Here is a 19,696-nt window from a genome sequence, read left to right as displayed (position 1 = left end):
GTGCCAGTGCCACTTCCAGCTTTTTCTGCTTCTGTGGTGCTGAGGAATTGAACCCAGGGCCTCATGCATGCAAGGCAAGCACTCTACCACTGAGCCACCTTCCCAGCCACCATTTCATTCTTAGTTGATTTCTTTTTTAAAAAAACTGGAGTTTGAATTCAGGGTATCTTCTTTGCTAGGCAGACAGTCTACCACTTGAGCCAGGCCCCCAGCCCTTAGCCTTTAAAAAATATTTTATTTATGTGGTATGGAAGATTTGAACCCATGATCTCATGCTTGCTAGGCAAGCACTCTACCACTGAGCTACCTTCCTAGCAGCACCCTTTGCCTTTTTAATGCCCATTTTTTTAAGAGTTGATCTGGTTGGTTGTTATTTAGTCTTGAACCTCTAATGGGTGATTGGAAGCCAGTTCTGCTTTTTAGTTCTTGTCTCTTTTTGTAGTTTCTATAAATGAGGTTTGGAAGCTTATTCACTTAAGTATGGCAAACAAGTCGGTGTTTATTGGATGATGGTGAGGCATTCTTTCTGGACTTTCTGAAATTTGCTTCTTCTAGACATCCTTGAGGAGGTGGGGAAGACAATGGGAACTCCAGAACGATCGGGGAATTAGGTAGGAACTCCAAGCAGGCAGTGTGTAGTTCTGGGTTCAGAATGTGCTTGCTTACAACAGAGTGTGGGCCTGGAATTCTAGCATTGGCCCCAGGCCCAGGATAGAATAGATTCATTCTTCTCAGGGTGTGGGGATGGGAAAGGAGCAGTCCACTCACAGTTCCGATTCATTTCCAGACTCTTCCATTATTAGAGATTTTGGGTTTGGAGTCTGTCTGTACGTGTAGGCTCTGGGGGAGAGGAAGAGGTACTTTTGGAACTCTTTGAAGGGAGGAGGCTTCTGACAACCATCCACTCTTCTAAAGAATGCAGGTCACAGGGAGTTAGTGGCCAGAGCTGGCCGGTCAGAGCTATTTCGGGCATCCGAGAAGGCACTGGACTCTAGCTTTCCAGGCAGGGGGAGGGGACAAAGGTTAGGCCTGCTGTGTGCCAGGTCCTAGGACACGGTAATAGCTTCCCACCTCTCCCAGCCCGGGCCCTGGTTCCTCCAGCTGAGTCAGGGGAGGGTGAAAGGACTCCATTCTTTCCAATTTCGAGGACACTTCATTCAAGTCTCAGAATCCCTCCTGGGGTTTCGTTTGAGAGAAATCAGGAGGGTTGAATGCAATCGACCCGTTGTGGCCAGACCGGTTCGAGGCTCTGGATCATTCCCGGTTAGTCTGGAAGGCGTAAAGGCCAGAGGTTAGTTAGGACGCCCTTCCTCCCCCCCGCCCCCCAACTCCTACTGACGATGGCTCAGGGCCACCCGGACTGGTCAAGGCGTGTCCCGGGACAGACTTGGCAGGCCGCGAGGGCGGGGCTATTCACGGAGGAGGGGGCGTGGTTTTCAGAGAGGGGGCGTGGTGGGCCAATCAGCGGAGAGATGCGGCCGAGGCGGAGGGCGGAGGGGGTGGAGCTTGCGCGCGGGGTGCGGCGCGCTGCGGGGCGGCCGACGCAGGCAGAAGCGAGAGCGGCGCGCGGACGGCGAGTCGGGCGCCCTGGCGGAGCCCCGGCGGCGGGATTGGCTGTGGGACTCGCGTGTCAGGCGGTTGCTAGGCTCCAGCCCGCGCGCCCCGCCCTCGCGCTCGGCGCCCTCTCACCGCCCGGTGACGTGCTCGCGCGGAGGCTGCGGCGCGGCGCGGCGCGGGCGCTCGCGCTCCTTGGGCTCCGGGGGCGGCAGCCGGGCAGCAGCTTCGCGCCGAGTCCCGGGGGAGCGGCGACGGGCTGCGTCCTGAGGGGCCCGGGAGGAGCGAACACCTGCCGCGGCCTGGCCGCCTGAGGAAAGGCGATCGGTGAGTGCGCCGCCCCCCCCCCCTTCGCCGTGTCTGACTGCTGGGGCCCCCCCCATTCCTGCTGCCGCTGGGCCGAGCCTTCCGCGGAACACCTGCTGCTGTTCGCTTTCGGGGGGACCCCCCCCCTCCACCCCGGGGCGGGGACACGACCACGGACGTCCTTGTCGGTGAGGAGGCGGTACCGCCCGGGTGGAGCCGCCCCTCTTGCTCTCCAGTCCCCTCTGGGCGAAGGCTCTCGAAGCGTTTTCCGATGCGAGGCCCCGGGGCTTCGTGCAGGCAGCCGAGGCTGGGCCAGGCCTTAACCCCTGGGGGGGGGTCCCCCCAGCGCTCCCCCCCCCGGGATCGCGGGGCCTGCACGTCCGCCGTGGGCGTGTGCGGCCTTGTGGGCCGCCACCGGGTCTCCATTGGGGTGTGTGTGTGTGGGGGGGTCGTGGCCCAATATCCCAACCTATGGGGCCTGGAGCCCTAGTGGGAAGGGTGTCCCCCCCCCCCGCTCTTGTGGGTCCGATCTGCTAAGAATCTTGAGGTTGGGGTACCCCCTCCCCAGTTGGGCTGCTTAGGAAGCTTACTTCTCCCCCCCTTTTTTTTTTAAACTTTGTATTTGGAAGGCCGGTTTCACTCCAGAGTATATATGTCTCCAGAGGCCCCTCAAGTTCTTTTTTTTTGGCCATACATTTCAAGTTAACTTCCGACTGGCAATTTCCAATGCCCCTTTTAAACCCTTAGCCTGTGTAGATTGAAATTATTCAGGGTTCATTTTAATGGCGGTGATGAAATGGTGACTGGTCTGGGACAGAACCTTTATAGCCTTAAGCATAGTTCTAACTTAAGAGTCCTGCCTGCTGTTTCCCTAAATAAGCTAGTTGAAGTCGTTCCTTGGCATGGGAGCCAGATTCCTGTAGGTGAGGGTGGTGTTTATCAGACCCTAAGACCGGATAAAGAGTTGGATGTGTTTCCAGGTGTTTTGGGAAGTCTGGTGTAAAGACGGGGTGTTGTAATTTTACCAGTTGTGCTATGCTAAGTGTTCGCAGAGAGACACCATATTCTGGAGTGTTGTTCTAAAAAAGAATTGTTCCATAACACATTTAAAGGCATATAATCCTATAGTGCGAATAGATGGAGAACTGAACTTTTTGTCCTGAATTCAGCCAAGGGAGAAGAACTCATGGCTTGCATGCCGAAAGGAAGCCCAGGAGCTATTTCTTGGAGAAATCAGAACTCAAGAATTCAGTGGAGAGTTAGGGACATAGCCTGAGACAGTTCAAGGCCTGTGGGTAATTGTGTAAAGGTAGGAATGAGGATTGCTATGCAGACAAACACCTGGTTGAGCCATGAAAGCATGTGTTGATAATGTACCTCTCCTGAAAGAGGCAGAAGACACATCCTCACTGTTCTAAAAAACTGATTTGGCAAAATATATTCATTTGGCAAGTATTTGGCTTTATTACTTGTCAAATTCTGTGGTAGATCCTACGGACTCACATAAAAGGATCTGGCTTTGCCTTGAAGGAACTCATTTTGGGGGACAGTGGGAATCCGAGAACACGTGATTAATAGCTGCTGCTCACAAAAATGTGCTTACCTCATAGCCTGGGAGAGGGAATTCCTGAACTGTGGCCTTCAGGGCCTACAGGAATTATCTGGGGGACATCGAGACTTGGATACAGGGAACTATATGTACATTAGTGTCTAAAATAGTGCCTGGGAGTCTTCCAACTTGATCTACGCCTTCCTTATATTAAGGAGTTCCAACTGAGTCAAGGTAGTGGAACATGGGAATGCTTTTTAATCAGCCAGTGGCATACCCCAGACCTGTGTTTAGAAGGATACTGTCCATGGCTAGAGAGTAACAGGGGGATGAATGGGGTCAGGACCTCTGGTAATAAAGTCAGCCATCTGAGAGATGAGGAGGAAGGAGGAGTCTTTTGAGAAGGAAGACTGACAAGGTATTACTAAGGGAATGTTAAGCCTTGATGGGGGAGGGAGTTCAGGAATGTGTGGGTGGGAAGCCTTAAGCTCAAGACCAAGGATTTGAACCATGTCTTGGGTTATACAGTTCTGTGATAGAGCTTTTTTTTTTTTTTTTTTTTTTTTGTTGCTGCCAATTCTGGGGCTTGAATTTAAGGCCTCGGCACCCTCCCTGAGTTTTTTGCTCAAAGCTAGTGCTCTACCACTTGAGTCACAGCTCCAGTTCCAGTTCTGGATTTTAACTGGTTAATTGGAGATAAAAGTCTCACAGACTTTCCTGCCCAGGCTGACTTTGACTCACCAAGATCCTCAGATTTCAGCCTCTTGAGTAGTGCCCGGCTCTAGATTTGATTTCTACTACCAAAATATAAAACCCCAAATTATCTCTTTGGCTTGCTGGATATTGTGACCCACAGATATGCTGGTGTATGTTGAGCATTGAGGAAGGTGGGTTTGGAGGGAACTTGGGAGCTACTTGACTAGAGTTGATGCTTACAAAAGAAAAGCCTTTGGCATTTGTTAAAAAACTTACCTCCTAGCCTCATGAGGCATGTGGGGTGGCCTCATGCCTGTAATCTCAGTACTTCAGAGGCTGTGGCAAAAGAATCAGGAGTTCTAGATCAGCTTGAGCCACAAAGTAAGAATCTGTCTCAAATAAATCAAAGCTTAACCTCCTCCTTTTGTGTGTATGTATGTTGGTACGGGGCTTGAACTTAGAGCCTTGATGTTTTCTCCTTAGCTTTTTGCTTAACACTGGCACTATTATCACTTGAGCCACAGCCCCACTACTGGATTTTTGGTAGTTAATTTGGGATAAGAGTACCACAGAGCTGGGCACTGGTGGCTCACATCTGTAATCCTGGCTACTCAGGAGGCTGAGATCTGAGTATCATAGTTCAAAGCCAGCTCAGGCAGGAGAGTCCGTGAGACATCTTATCTCCAATAAACTACTAGAAAACCGGAAGTGGCACTGTGGCTCAAGTGGTACAGCGCTCGCCTTGAGTTGAAGAGTGCAAAGACAGTGCCCAAGCCCAGAGTTCAAGTCCCATGACCGACAAAAAAAGAGTACACAGACTCTCCTGCCCAGGCCTCAAAAACTGTGATCCTCAGATGCCAGGCATGAGCCACCAATGTTCAACTTTTATATCCTACTTGAACCTAGTATATTTTATTTCCTCTTGGTTTAGAAGATATCTTAACCTTGTACTTGGTTGGCATACTCAACTGGTACTCTACTGCTTCAGCTATGCCTTCAGCCCTGATTTCTGCTGGTCAGTTTGGACTGTCAAGGACTTTGCTTTCCCAGGCTGGCTTTGAACCCTGATCTTCTGGATCTCAGCCTCCTGAGTAGGTAGGATTACAGGCATGAACTATCTGTGCCTGGTTTCTATCTTTTACTTCCCAATAGTTACAGCTTTTCCTGCTCCCTAGATCTTTGACAGTTGAAGGCCTTCCTTCCTATGTGTAACCATTCTGATGTTTATGATAAACCTTTATACTGGCCAAGGAAACTGCCCAGGTTTATGTGGCAGAGTCAGTGTTTTTCTTTTGTTGTTGTTGTTTGTTTTGTTTTTTAGCTGTCTCCCATCCCCCGGTCTTGGTTTTTTGTTTTTTGGTTTTTTTTGGGTCCAGTCATGGGGCCTGAACTCTGGGCCTGGGCGCTGTCCCTTAGCTTTTCAGCTCAAGGCTAGCGCTCTACCACTTGAGCCACAGCGCCACTTCTGGCTTTTTTCTTTTTTGCTTATGTGGTGCTGAGGAATCGAACCCAGGGCCTCATGCATGCAAGGCAAGCGCTCTACCACTGAGCCACCTTCTCAGCCCAGTCTTGGGGTTTTATTTCAGGGCCTACTGCTCTCACTTAGTTTGTGCTAATCACTTGAACCATGCTGCCACTCCCAGATTTTTTCTTGTGTGTGTGTGTATGTGTGCTGGAACTGTGGCTTGAACCCAGGGTCTCACACTTGCTTTTTTTTGTCCCAGTACGAGCACACGTACACGCACCAAAAAAAAGAAGAAGAAGAAAAAGAACTGAGTCTCTAACGTGAGTGGGAAGGAAGGCTGAACTAGATTAGAGGCTAATTGGTCTTTGCTGTGGTTCAGTGGGGAGACAGTAAACCTGAACAAGGTCAGTGGTCAGCACTGCAGTGGAGAGGAAAAAAGGTCCAAGGCAAGTAAGTTTCATAGAAGTTAGGGCCGAACCTACTGTTGGGTGGAAGGGGCAGGAGGCTATATGAAGAGGATGAGAGATGGAATAAACCAGGTGCTCATGAGAACTTGAGAGACATGGAATAAAAAGGGGGTCCCTGGGACGCAAGGAGAGAAAGGCTTGAGTTTTTCTAACTGGCAGAAAAGAAGAGGGAATGTGTTCCTTCTCCCCAGGTGTTGGTGATTGAACTCTGGGCCTCATGAACGTTAGACAATCATTCCACTGCTAAACTGTATCCCTAACCTTATAGCCCTATCTATCTATCTATCTATCTATCTATCTGTCTATCTGTCTATCTGTCTGTCTGTCTGTCTGTCTGTCTGTCTGTCTGTCTGTCTGTCTGTCTGTCTATCTATCTATCTATCTATCTATCTACCTACTTATTTGGTCCTGGGCTCTGTCCCTAAGCTCTTCAGATCAAGGCTAGTGCTCTACCACTTTGAGCCATGGCATCATTTCTGGTTTTCTGGTGGTTAATTGGAGATAAGAGACTCATGGCTGGGCACCAGTGACTCACACCTGTCATCCTGGCTACTCAGGAGGCTGAGATCTGAGGATACTGGTTCAAAGCCAGTCCAGGCAGGATAGGCCAAGAAACTCTAATCTCCATTAGACCACCAGAAAACTGGAAGTGGTGCTGTGGTTCAAGTGGTAGAGCACTAGCCTTGAGCTGAAGAGCTGAGGGACAGCGCCTAGGCCCAGAGTTCAAGCCCAATGGCTGACCAAAAAAAAAAAGTCTTACATACTTTCCTGCCTGGGCTGACTTTGAACCTCGATCCTCAGGTCTCAGCCTCCTGAATAGCTAGGATTATAGGTGTGAGCCACTAGTACCTAGCTTTTTTTTCTTTTGCTTTCTTTTTTTTTTTTTTTTTTTTCAGACTTGCTCTGTAACCCACACTGATATGGAACTCTATATGTCTATCTGCTCTGTTACCTTGCCCATCTTCCTGTGTTTTTTTTTTTTTTTTTTTTTGCCTATATTGATGCTTGAATTAGGGGTCTTATGGTCTTACTAGACTTTTTCTGCTCACTGCTGGTGCTCTGTGCCTTTTAAGCTATACCTCATCAAAGTATGGCTTTTTGCTTTTTTAAAAATATGCTTTATTTTATTTTATTTTTTCCAGTCCTGGGGCTTGAACTCAGGGCATGGACACTGTCCCTGAGCTTCTTTTGCTCAAGTCTAGTGCTCTACCACTTGAGCCATGGCTCCACATTTGGCTTTTTCTCTATATGTGGTACTGATGATTCAAACCCAAGACTTCATGCATGTGAGGCAAGCACTCTACCACTAAGCCACATTCCTACTCCCACCCCCTCTTTTTTTTTTTTGGTCAAGGGGCTTGAACTCAGGGTGCTGTTCCTGAGAGTTTTTGGTCAAGGCAAGTGCTCTACCACTTTGAGCCACTGTGCCACTTCTGGTTTTCTGGTGGTTATTTGGAGATAGGCATCTCACGGACTTTCCTGCTAGGCTGGCTTTAAACTGCAATCCTCAGATTTCAACCTCTTGAGTTGCTAGGATTACACATGTGAACCACCAGTGCCAAGCTAATTTGGGGCTTGAAATCAGGACCTGGGCATTGTCCCTGAGTTCTGTTGCTTAAAGCTTCACTCAGGTTTTTCCCCCCACACCCCCCTAGATAAGGCCTTAGTCTTTTTTTTTTTTTTTCCTGCCCAGCTTTTTGATAATGGCTGGTGTGCTACCACTTGAGCTATACATACCTCCATTTCCAGCTTTTTGTTGATTATTTGGAGTGTCCAAATTCAGGCTGGCTCCCAAACACATCTCAGCTTCCTGAATAGCTAGGATTATAGGTGTGCACAGTACTCAGCCTAGTGGAACAAGGGGTGGTAATTGATTCATAAAGGAATGGGAAAGGGCTGGGAAGGTGGCTCAGTGGTAGAGCGCTTGCCTTACATGCTTGAGGCCCTGGGTTCGATTCCTCAGCTGTGACCACATTAAAAAAAGCTGGAAGTGGAGCTGTGGCTCAGGTTAGTGTTAGCCTTGAGCCAAAGAAGCTCAAGGACAGTGACCAGGCCCTGAGTTCAAGCCCCAGGAATAGCAAAAAAAGAAAAAAAAAAAAAAAGAATGGGCCTCAGGTAGGAGTGGTAGTACACACTTGTAATCGCAACATGGGAGAAGCTGAGTTTAAGCCCAGCCTCACTCTCTATATAAAGAAACCCTGTCTTAAAGATAAAATAAAATATGGGCTCAGAATGTGGTTCCATGGTAGAGTGCTTACCTTGCATGCATGATGCCCTCAGTTTGATTCCTGGGTACTACATAAACAGAAAAAACTGGAAGTGGTGCTGTGGCTTAAGTGATAGTGCACTAGCCTTGAGCTGAAGAGCTGGGGGACAGCACCCAGGCCCAGAGTTCAGGCCCCACAATTGAAAAAAAAAAGTATATATAAAATAAAAAATAAAATAAGATTGAGACCTTGTGTCATTTTTCCAATCTCAGATAGGAAGTCACTGATGAGGAATTTGATTCAACATCCAATTTTCCTTTTATAGCAGTTCCAAAGAGTGACTACTTGTATGGACATCTAAGGAAACCCAAATAGAGAAATCAGAGTATGAATTTACTCAGATAGTGTGTTCTTTGGTGTGTTTTATGAGTTAAGGGGTTTCTCCCTTCTTTTCTGGAGAAAATTTTCTCCTTCCATTTAGAGTGCATTTCTGTGCTTTTGCTAGTGTTTTTTGTTTTTGTTTGTTTGCTTTGTAAGCCCTTATCTGCTTTTTCCTGTTGACATTGCAAGTCTGAGGTGATGGTTAGTCTGGTCAGTTCATAGTAGGTCTTTAGCATAGATATGCATTTAGGCATTAAAGTAGTCTTCTTCAGAGTCACGTAATTTGCTTTGCCTCTTAACTGTGTCTCTTCATTCTGATCATTAGTCAGTAATAGACTGCTGAGATAGATATCAACTTCTATAAATAGGGATTTAGAGTAGTTTACAAAATTACACTAGCCAGAGGGCTTAATTTAGTCTTAATAGGGTTTTCTATTTTTTCTTTGGGGTGATAGCTAAGCAGTTTTTTGTCTTTACTATGGTCCAGGTGGACAGATAGATGGGATATTATACCACAGGATCATAAACTGAGAACTGATAAAATCATTCTGTGTCTGTCTTGAAGTGAAGGAAATTTGAATGCAATTCTAGCATTATATTGACTTAATTTATATATTTTTCCTTTTTATTATTTATATATTTACATTATATCTATATTTTTTTTGTAGGTTGTGGGGCTTGAGCTCTGGGCTGGACGCTGTTTGAGCTCTTTAGCTCAAGATGAGTGCTATACCACTTGAGCCACAGCTCCACTTCCAGTTTTCTGTTGGTTAATTGGAGATAAGATTCTCACGGACTTTTCTGCCCAGGCTGGCTTTGAACTGTGATACTCAGATCTCAGCCTCCTGAGTAGCTAGGATGACAGGCGTGAGCTACTGGTGCCTGGTTTATCATTTGTATGTTATATATTCATATAATTTATATATTTATATTTTTATTATCTTTAGTTGTACAACAGGGTTACCATTCACTAAATCAGCTTATAAGTATATTACATCTTAATCACTGTTACCCCTTTTATTATTCTTCTACTTCCCTCCCAGCCCAACTCTTCCCTCTGTATTTTTATATAGGTATAAATATTGTTGTTTTTTTTTTTTATAGTGCTGAAGACTGAATCCACAGCTTCACATATGCTGCAGGCACTCTACCACTGAGCTACACCCCCAGCATGCACATATGTTTATATTTTATATATAATACATATTTATGTAACGTATTTTTTTTCTTTTTCTTTTTTGTCAGTCGTGGGGCTTAAACTCTAGTCTTGGGTGCTGTCCCTGCGATCTTCAGCACAAGGCAAGTGCTCTACCGCTTGAGCCACAGCCCTACTTCCGATTTTCTAGTGGTTTATTGGAGATGAGTCTCATGGACTTTCCTGCCTGGGCTGGCTTTGAACTGCAATCCTCAGATCTCAGCCTCCTACGTAGCCAGGATTACAGGCGTGAGCCATTGGTGCCTGGTTTTACAGAATTCTTTCTACTGATGTGTGTGTATACCCACACAAGCATATATAGAAATATGTATATATGTATGCACACATACATATGTATATGAATATATATGGGTATGAAATAATGGAATTTGAAGATTTTCTTCTTTTTATTTTGTAAGTAGTCTGGTATTTCTTCATTGTGCTGGGAATATCTTCTCAGGCACCATAGTAGTAGGGGATTGGTTAACATTTCTAAGGTTCTTTGTGGTGGATATGAATCAGTTCTTCCTTGATAGTCATAATACCTGTGGGGTTTTGTTTTGTTTTTTTTCTGGTTAGTAATGGGGCTTGAACTGTGTGCTGTCCTGAATTCTTTTGCTTAAGGCTAGAACTCTACTGCCTTGAACCATAGCACTACTTCCAGTTTTCTGATGGTTCATTGAAGATAAGAGTCTCATGTACTTTGCTGCCTGGGCTGGCTTAGAACCACTATCCTCAGATCTCAGTCTCCTGAGTAGCTAGGATTACAGGCTTGAACCACTGGTGCTTGGCTTTTTTCTTTTTTTGTGTGCTGGTCCTGGCCTTGGCTCTGTCCCTGAACTTTTGGGCTCAGGGCTAGTGCTTACCGCTTTGAGTCACTGCTCCACTTCTGGCTTTTTAGTAGTTAATTAGCAATAAGAGTCACTTGGACTTTTTCTGTCCAGGCTTGCTTCGAACCACCATCCTCAGATCCTAGCTCCCTGAGTAGTTAGGATTATAAGCAGGAGCTGCCAATGCTGCTGCTGCTGCTGCTGCTGCTGCTGCTGCTTCTGCTTCTGCTTCTGGTTCTTTTTCCTCCTCCCTCCTCCACCCTCCTCTTCACCTTTCTCCTCCTCCTTCCTCCTTCTCCCTCTTCCCTTCTCCTCCTTGTCCTCCTCCTCCTATTCCTCCTCTTCCTCTTCTTTTTCTCCTCCTCTTCTCGTCATCGTGGTCATTGTTGTGTCGCTGCCTCGTTGTCAGTCAGTCATGGGTTTGAACTCAGGGCCTGGTTCAGTACCTGAACTCAGTACCTGAGTTCTTTTGCTCAAGGCTATAGCCCTACCACTTTGAGCCACAGAGCCATTTCCTTACTTCCACACACCTGTGATTCTAGCTACTCAGGAGGCTGAGATCTGAGGATCGTGGTTCAAAGCCAGCCTGTGCAGGAAAGTCCATGAGACTCTTTTATCTCCAGTTAGCCACAGGAAACCAGAAGTGGTGCTGTGGCTCACGTTGTATTTATTTTGAGTTAGTGCCTAGCTAAATTGTCCAGGTTAGCTTCAATTTGCTCTGTATCCCAAGCAAGCTGATTCTCTTGCTGGAACCTGTTTAGTAGCTAGGATAACAGGCGTTCACCCACTCCCAGGCCCCCAGTGGAACTAATGCTGGAAGTGGAAAGCATGGCTTCGGTATTGGTAAAGCACCAGTCACAAGTCAAAAAGCCAATTGTGAATGTGAGGGCCTGAGTTCAAGCCCCAGTACTGGCCAAAAGTAGTTTAGAAAGGGACTCTATACCTTAATGCAGGAAAAAATCTTTGGCTAAGGCTAGAGGTATGGTGCAAGTGGCAGAACTCCTGCCTAGCAGGCATGAGGCCATAGTAACACACAAGAGTTGATTTTTTTTTTCTATTCCCATTGTTAATCTAGAGCTGATGTGGACTGTGGAGTCCCTTGCCTCCTTAAAATCCTAAGTTCTTCCCCCCTTCTAGTGTGTATTACTAACCAGACCCTCTAGGGGCCATATTTTCTACCTGATGATTACATAACCCCTCAGGCGACCCTTCTGTGTGTATGTGTGTGTTGTGTGTAGTGTGCATGCGTGTGTGCAAGCATATGTGTCTGTGATCTCATTCCGCTTTCTCGCTCACAGCTGGCGCTCTACCACTTGAGCTGAACCTCCTTGTCTGTTGGTTAATTGGAGATGAGTGTTGAAGACTTTACTGCACGGGCCAGCTTTGAACCTCAATCATCTGGATCCTAGTCTCCCTGAGTAGTTGGGATTACAGGTGTACGTCACTAGTGCTCTACCACCCTGTTTGAGAGAGGGTGTTCTCCGATTTTAACAGCTGGAGAGGAAAATATCTTTCTTCCTGTGTAGGACTCCTGTGCCCCAGGCTGCCTGTGCCCTTTTCCACTGTGTGAGGGGGTGGAGGAATGTCCTGACCTCCACTCTTCCGTCCTGCCATGGCTTCTAGAAAGAATGGGGCCCATTGTCAAGCCAGCGGTCTCCTCTGTGGCTGGTTCTGAAGTTACTGGGTGTTGAGGGCCTGGGATCCCAGGGAGCTGTTGCTCCCTTTTGTTGCTCTGCTGTTTAGCAGGGTTCTGGAAGATGGTACTTGTATTTTTCCTTTAGGTCTGCCCTCTGTGTTTGTTATGCCTTTTTTTTTTTTTTTGGTGATACTGGAGATCAAATCCAGGACCTTGCCTATGTTAGGCAAACCTTTGATCACTGTGTTACATCCCTAGCCTCCTCCTGTCTTGATACAACTTTTGTTGTTGCTGTTGTTGTTCAGGTCCTAGAACTGTCTCTGAGCTTTTGTGCTCTTAAGCTAGCTACTCTTGAGCCACAGCTTCACTTCCGGCTTTTTTGGGTGACTAATTGGAGATAAGAGTCTGAGGGACTCATCTTTCCTGTCCAGGCTGGCTTTGGAACCACAATATCAGCTTCCTGCATAGCTAGGATTTTAGGTGTGAACCATTGGTGGTGCCTACCTGTTTTGTTTGCTTGCTTTGTTTCCTTTTAGTACTGAGGATTTGAAACCTTTCACATGCTATGCATATACTCTGCTAATTGTGCGACATATTTCTAGCCTTAGATCTTCTGGAAGATATGAAATGCTAGATTCTGAGGACTTTTTTGGTAGGGAATGAGACCTTTTAAAATTGTTATGTATAATATTAACTTATATGTCCGTATTGTACATATTATAGGCATATATAATATATATTGTGTGTATGTATATATATATATTTTTTTTTCCCCTTTTTCTTTCTTTCTTTTTTTTTTTTGTCTGTCGTGGGGCAAACTCTGCGCCTGGGCCCTGTCCCTCAGCTCCTCAGCTCCAGGCTAGCGCTCTACCACTTGAGCCATAGTGCCACTTCTGGATTTTTCTGCTTCTTTGGTGCTGAAGAATTGAACCCAGGGCCTCATGCATGCAAGGCAAGCACTCTACCACTGAGCCACCTTCCCAGCCCTCCTTTTTCTTTTTTCATGCTGCTACTGGGGCTTGAACTCAAGGCCTGGGTATTGTCCCTTAGTTTTTTTCTGCTCTACCACTTGAGGCACAGCTCCACTTTTAATGTTTTGGTGTTTAATTGGAGATAAGAATATCACAGACTTTTTGACCAGGCTGGCTTTGAATTGTGGTCCCCAGATCATCCTTTTGAGTAGCTGGGATTACAGGTGTGAGCCACTAGTACTCAGCTATATTTTACATTTTTTTTTTTTTGGTCCGGTTGTGGGGCCTGAACTCTGGGCCTGGGCGCTGTCCCTCAGCTCTTCAGCTCAAGGCTAGCGCTCTACCACTTGAATCACAGCGCCACTTTCGGCTTTTTTCTTTTTCCTTTTTTTGCTTATGTGGTGCTGAGGAATCGAACCCTGGGCTTCAAGCATGCAAGGCAAGTGCTCTACCACTGAGCCACCTTCCCAGCCCTATTTTACATTTTTTAAATAAGTTTTTTTATTGTAAAAATACTGTAAAGAGGAGTTACAGTTAAATGAGCAAGGTAATGAGTACATTTCCTGTCAATTATTTTACATTTTGTTGCAGAGATTGAACCCAGGACTTTGTGCGTGCTAAAGCACATACTCTACCACTGAGCTACGTTCCTATCCCCAGGGCTTTTTGAAAAACAGATTGGTTTTGGATGATTTTTTTTTCCTGATGCCTTCCTTCCCTTTTTCCTGATGCTGTGTTTTTAATCACTTCTGCTCCTGACTCTAGGCCAGGGTATCCCTGGTGGGGGGGGGGGGGGGAGGGGATGTATGTGATACACTATGGACAGATACAGGCCATCACATACTGTTTCCCCCTCCCCTCAGGAATATTTGCTTCATAAAGGGCCACATGTGTGTACAGCTGTTGTGCTTTATCAGGTTCTGTGAAGGGTAAATGAGTAAGCTGTAGAGTGAGGGACAGAGGAAGTGGTGAAGGATGGAATTTTCTTTTACATGATTACATGATAGCTGCTGGAGTTTGCAGTTCTGAAATGTAGATGGGTAGATTTTGGAATGGATTAAGAAATTGTTATGAGGGGCTGGGAAGGTGGCTCAGGGGTAGAGTGCTTGCCTTGCATGCCTGAGGCCCTGGGTTCAATTCCTCAGCACCATATAAGCAAAAAGAAAAAAAGCCGGAAGTGGCGCTGCGGCTCAAGTGGTAGAGCGCTAGCCTTGAGCTGAAGAGCTGAGGGACAGTGCCCAGGCCCAGAGTTCAGGCCCCATGACCAACAACAACAACAACAAAAAAAAGAAAGAAAGAAAAGAAAAGAAAACAAACAAAAAGCAAACAAACCCAATGTCTTATTCTTCTGTCTCCACTTGAGCCACAGCTCTGCTTCTGGCTTTTTGTTGGTTAATTGGAGATAAGAGGATTTTCCTGCTTTGCTGGCTTTGAACTACCAATTCTCACATCTCAACTTTTTGAGTAGCTAGGATTACAGGCATAAGGCACTGATGCCCAGCTTTTTTTTTTTTTGTGGGTCCTGGAGCCTGAACTCTGGGCCTGGGCGCTGTCCCCCAGCTCTTCAGCTCAAGGCGAGCACTCTAGTACCACTGGAGCCACAGTGCCACTTCCAGCTTTTTCTATTTATGTGATGCTGAGGAATCGAATCCAGGGTCTCATGCATGCAAGGCAAGCGCTCTACCACTGAGCCACCTTCCCAGCCCCCCAGCTTTTTTTTTTTTAATTAAAAAATATTTACTTATTTTATGTATGTTGGTACTGAGACTTAAACTCTGGGCCTCATACTCTTGGTGTGGCTTTTTTGCTTATAGCTGGTACTCTACCACTTGAGCCATACTAGTATATAAATTATAAATTTTAGCTAAATTAATTTTGTTGTTATTATTGCCAGTCCTGGAGCTTGAACTGAGGGACTGGGCACTGTCGCTGTGCTTCTTTTGCTCAAGGCTAGCACTCTACCACTTGAGCCATAGCACCACTTCGGGCTTTTTCTGTTTATTGCTGCTGAAGAATTGAGCCCAGGATTTCATGCACTCTACTAATGAGCCACATTCCCAGCCCTATTTTATTTTATTTTATTTTGTTGGTTGTGGAGCTTGAACTCTGGGCCTGGGTACTGTCCCTCAGCTCTTCAGTTCAAGGCCAGCGCTCTACTACTTGAGCCACAGCACCACTTCCTGTTTTCTAGGGGGTTTATTGGAGATACGAGTCTCACAGAGTTTCCTGCCTGGGCTGGCTTTGAACCGTGATCCTCAGATCTCAGCCTCCTGAGTAGCTAGGATGACAGGTGAGAGCCACCGAAACCCGGCTGATGAATATCTTTTAACTCTCTATAGTTTCTCCTTCTATTCCTTTCTGTTCCAACTATCTACTAAAGAACCTGACTCTGAAGAGTTTCACACAGCCCAGATTTAGAAGATTGTATATCACTTTTTTTTTTTTTTTTTTTGTATTTCTGAAGAGGTCATCTAGATCCATCCTGAGATTTGGTTCCTTTGGTAAGATTAAAGGTGGTTTAGTAGTTTTCTCCCTTGGTGCTAGCTTTCTCTCATTGACCTTCACTTACTCTAGGCCCTTAGCAGGTTCTCAGAGGACTCCTGTAGAAGGTTATGGAACCTGATCAGAGGCTGGCCCAGCAGATCTTGTCAAACCAGTCTCCTCAACACGAGTATGACAGGTATTGGAAGAGGAGAATTCTAGATCCTGTGACCTAATTTTATTTCTATTATTATTATTATTATTATTATTATTAGCTGGTGCTTGAACTCAAGGCCTGTGCGCTGTCCTTGAGCTTCATTTGCTCAAGGCTACCACTTGGGCCACAGCACCTCTTTTGGCTTTTTCTGTGTATATGGTACTGAGGAATGGAACCCAGGGCTCCATGCATGCTAAGCAAGCACTCTATCACTAAGCTACATTCCCAGCCCTCTTTTCTTTCTTTCTCCCTTAGTTCATGTAGTATTCCATCTCATTGGACCAGTTGTTTGAGGATTAGGAGTGGAGTTATTCTCCTCCTCAATTGCTCATCATGTGAGGATTGCCACCATGGGAGTGACTGGGAAAGCCTAGGTTTCCTCATCTATTAAGTGAGAATTACTCCTGTTTTAAATGGTTGTCTCAAACTTGGGTCTTTTTTATCTTGCAACCCTTTTTGTGTTTGAAAGCTATTTTAGAGGTTCTCCCCCTCCCCATCTTCTGTGTAGCAGATTGCCCCAGCTATAAGGTAGCGAGCAGCCAAAATTGAGTGTTTGCTCATGTCTGTCATGTCAGGGCTGTGTGGCAGGGAGAGGCTTTGTGGGTTGTAGACATGGACTCCCCCACTCAGACTTAATTGCTTGAGGAATGTGTGTGGTCTCCTTATTTTGCAGTGATTTCATATATTTAAATTATTTTATGCTTACATAATTCTGAAGCCCAAGTAAATTCAGATTTCTACATTCACCATGATTGCTTAGGCAAGGTAGTAGAATAGCGTTTGTTTGTTTGTTTCAGTGGAAATATCGGGGGATCAGATTCAGGGTCTTATGTATACTAATGAAGCACTAGCTCTCTTGAGCACCACCCCAGGCATTAGACTAGATTTTCTTCTCTGCCTCCCTCAATTCTTGACATGGCCCGTGCTTTTGCCAGGCAAGCACCCTACATACTAGGGGGAGGAGAATGTAAAGAATTCCAGGGTCAGGGAGGTGTGGGCTGGGTCAGAGGAAGGACTGGAGAGGCTGCTGAGCACTGCTTACTGTAGGAGTGGGTGTCAGGCTGGCTGCAGCAGGCTGGGCAGTGCGGGGAGGGCTGAATATTGTGTATGAGAGATTTATACTAATTAATATCTTTGAACACTGAATTTTCGGAACTCTGGTGCGATCAAAATGACATCCGTGGTTTAGTTGTTGGAGTTCAAACAGGAGTTAAACCAGAATTTCTGAGTAGGCTGCTCTGGTGTGCTCTGATGGTTGTGATTGGCTAGCAGCAGAGGTCCTCCGCAGGAATGCCCTCCCCTTATCTCAGGTGCCAGTAGGTAGCTAGTTGGTAGGCCCTAAACAAAATTATCCCAGGACCAAGGTGTGGGTTTTTTTTCTTTTTTTGCATAAGACTTTGAAAATCCACTGACAAAAATGAAGAAGTTTTACCAAATTGCTAGTAACTTAGTAGCATTTTGATTTTATTGACACTATTTGCATTTTTTAAACATTGAAACATAATTTACTGGTAACTGCATCCATCATCAATGTATAGCTTGAGGTATTTTTGTGCTTGGTGGAGAAGGTCAGAAACTTGTGGGCACCAGTTTCTGTCGGGTTAATTATTTGTGCACACAAGTTTGGCTGGTCAGTGAGAGAGTTCAGAAGTACAAGTGGGCTGGTGGGTGTTTGTTCTGTGCTTATGCACACAACTGTGTATGAACAGAAAGTTTTTCCCCCCTGGGCCCCAGGGGCCTGGAGGGTACAAACCCCTCCACAAGCTGGGCTCCAGCATTTCTTCCAGACCTTGTTGATTAGTTGGTGGACATAAGGAAACAACTTAAATTTGGGAACATGATTTAGTGTTTATTTTTTTTCCAGAACAATGTCTCTACAGATTTGTGAATCCCAAAATAATCGACATCTTCTTTTGCTCGTGTTTAGTACCTATATCTGTGTTCCTGCTGCCTTGAGTCTAGATTTGTTTTGGTCTAGGAGGTACCATGGCTTAGAGTACTGTCCTTTTTTTTTTGGCTGGTCCTGGGGCTTGAACTCAGGGTCTGGGCACTGTCCCTGAGCTTTTCTGTGCTCAAGGCTAACACTCTACCACTTGAGCCACAGCGCCACTTCCAGCTTTTTCTGTTTATGTGGTGCTGAGGAATCTAACTCAGGGCCTCCTGCATGCAAGGCAAGCACTCTACCTCGGAATCAAATTCCCAGCCTAGAGGACTGTCTTGAAGGGCATTGTACAGGACTACAAAAATAAAAACAAAGAATACTGTAGATACTTCATTATTTGGAATTAGCCCACAATTTTTTTTTTTGGGGGGGGATGGGGCCTGAACTCTGGGCCTGTGTGCTGTCCCTCAGCTCTTCAGCTCAAGGCTAGCACTCTACCTCTAGAGCCATAGCTCCACTGCTGTCTTTTTCTGCTTATGTGGTGTTCAGGAATCGAACCCAGGGCCTCATGCATGCAAGGCAAACACACTACCACTGAGCTACCTTCCCAGCCTTAGCCCACAAATTTTCATAGGAATTTTTTTCCCCCGAGGGAGTCAAGTTTGACTAAAAAAAAATAGTGCTAATGTTTTGATTCATTAATTGTTCACTATCTCACCCTCCTATATTTCCTCCTGCTGGCTAACTATTAAATACTGTTACTCTCAGCTTGAATTTATGATAGCTGCTGCCCACTGTGTTCTTTAATACAGCAGTATGAAAAGGGCAAACTGCTATGTCAGGTTCTTTCAATGTGTCCCATCTTCCTTACTTTCTTTTTTTTTTTTGTTTTTGTTGGTTGTGGGGATTGAACTCTGGGCTTGGGCGCTGTCCCTGGGCTCTTCAGCTCAAGGCGAGTGTTGTACTGTGTGAGCCACAGCACTACTTCTTATTTTCTAGTGGTTAATTGGAGATAAGAGTCTCACAGCCTTTCCTGCCTGGGCTGGCTTTGAACCGTGATCCTCAGATCTTCACCTCCTTAATAGCTAGGATGACAGGGGTGAGCCACTGGCGCCCAGCTGAAATTTTTATGCTTAAAGTATTGTACAGAGAGATTATGGTTTTGTAATGAGTTTTCCTTCCTCCCTCCCTCCCTCCCTCCCTCCTTCCCTCTCTCTCTCTCTCTCTCTCTCTCTCTCTCTCTCTCTCTCTTTCTTTCTCTCTCTCTTTCTCTTTCTTTTGCCTGGGTGCTGTTTCTGAGCCTCTTTGTGCTCAGGGCCAGCACTCTACTACTTGAGCCACAATGCCATTTCCAGCTTTATCTGAGTAGTTTATTGGAGATAAAAGTCTCATGGACTTTTTTGCCCAGGCTGGCTTTAAAACATGACCGTAGATCTCAGCTTCCTGAATAGCTAGGATTATAGGTATGAGCCACCAGCACCCAGCTATGAGTAAATTTCTTTTTGGACAGTGTCAGCACCCAGCTATGAGTAAGTTTCTTTTTGGACAGTGTCACTGCTTCTTTTGCTTTTCCTCAGTTTCCTCTCATTCCCGCCCACAGTTGCCTAGTTCATTTTCCATATAATGTCTACTGAGTACCATGACTACCATTTGTTCATTCTTAGGCCAAAAGTCTGGAAAGACCAGGCAGCTGTGGCATCATTGTGAAGCTTACAGAGAATAGTAATAAGGGATCTGATCGTGACAAACACTGCATGAGTCTTTCCTCTATCTAGTTCTCTGGTCTCTCAGCTTGGTGATGGTCTAATCTGGGCTTTTTTCTTTTTCTTCTAGGAGGGAAGGCTCCTGGGAAGGAAAGA

The 19,696-nt window shown here is 45.8% G+C and overlaps 1 protein-coding gene across 4 annotated transcripts in view; it reads left to right on the top strand.

Moving 5' to 3' along the window:
* Window positions 1-1,691: 1,691 nt before the first annotated feature.
* LOC138815846 (dystroglycan 1) overlaps window positions 1,692-19,696 on the top strand; it is a 46,469-nt gene continuing 28,464 nt past the window's right edge. For 3 of the 4 annotated variants that reach the window (XM_070005219.1, XM_070005220.1, XM_070005221.1), the window contains exon 1: window positions 1,692-1,881. The gene's annotated coding sequence lies outside the window, so the exon portion shown is untranslated. Of the gene's footprint in view, window positions 1,882-15,457; window positions 15,548-19,696 lie in introns of those variants that run through there. The other variant, XM_070005223.1, reaches the window with a different exon arrangement.

The sequence above is a fragment of the Dipodomys merriami genome, unplaced genomic scaffold, assembly GCF_024711535.1.
Source record: "Dipodomys merriami isolate MVZ:Mamm:240054 unplaced genomic scaffold, mDipMer1.0.p SCAF_672, whole genome shotgun sequence".
Taxonomy (NCBI): domain Eukaryota; kingdom Metazoa; phylum Chordata; class Mammalia; order Rodentia; family Heteromyidae; genus Dipodomys; species Dipodomys merriami.
The sequence above is the reverse complement of the archived record's forward strand: the minus strand, read 5'-3'. Positions and strand labels throughout refer to the sequence as shown.